The sequence below is a fragment of the Microtus ochrogaster genome, unplaced genomic scaffold (assembly GCF_000317375.1).
Source record: "Microtus ochrogaster isolate Prairie Vole_2 unplaced genomic scaffold, MicOch1.0 UNK129, whole genome shotgun sequence".
Lineage (NCBI taxonomy): Eukaryota > Metazoa > Chordata > Mammalia > Rodentia > Cricetidae > Microtus > Microtus ochrogaster.
In genome coordinates, this window is record NW_004949227.1 from 708,026 (window position 1) to 708,858 (window position 833).

Consider the following 833-nt stretch of genomic DNA (forward strand, 5'->3'; position numbering starts at 1 on the left):
AGGCTACTTCTCACTTTCTCTTCTATTAGGTTCAGTGTGGCCGGATTTATATTGAAGTCTTTAATCCCTTTGGACTGGAGTTTGTGAATGGGGATAGATATGGATCTATTTGCATTTTTCTACAGGTTGACATCCAGTTATGCCAGTACTATTTGTTAAAGATGCTTTCTTTTTTCCCATTGTATAATTTTAGTTTCTTTGTCAAAAATCAGGTGTTCATAGGTGTGTGGATTAATATCTGGGTCTTGGATTCGATTCCATTGGTCAACCTGTCTGTTTTTATGTAGATTTTGATAGGATTGCCATTTTTATTATGCTGATCCTACCTATCCAAGAGCATGGGAGATCTTTCCATTTTCTGATATCTTCTTCAATTTCTTTCATCAAAGACTTAAAGTTCTTGTCGAACAGGTCTTTCACTTCTTTGGTTAGTGTTACCCCAAGATATTTTATGTTATTTGTGGTTATTGTGAAGGGTGGTGTTTCTCTAATTTCTTTCTCAGCTTCTTTATTATTTGTATATAGGACGGCTACTGATTGTGATTTTTTTCTTAATTCAGTCATTTGAAGTGGAAAGAGCCACTTCTAATCCATATCATTGAGGTGGGAAGATCCACCTTTAATTGATGCCACACCTGCTGTGAGCCTATATAAAGGCCAGGAAAGAAAGAGGCTTTTGCTCTTTGCCTGCTTGCCATCACCTTGCTTGCACATCCATTCCTTCACTGGATTGGAGCCTACTTCTTCAGGATTCCAGCACATACCAAAGACCATCTTATCCAGTCTCATGAACGGAACAACTGCTGGACTCTTGGACCTTCCATTGGTAGACA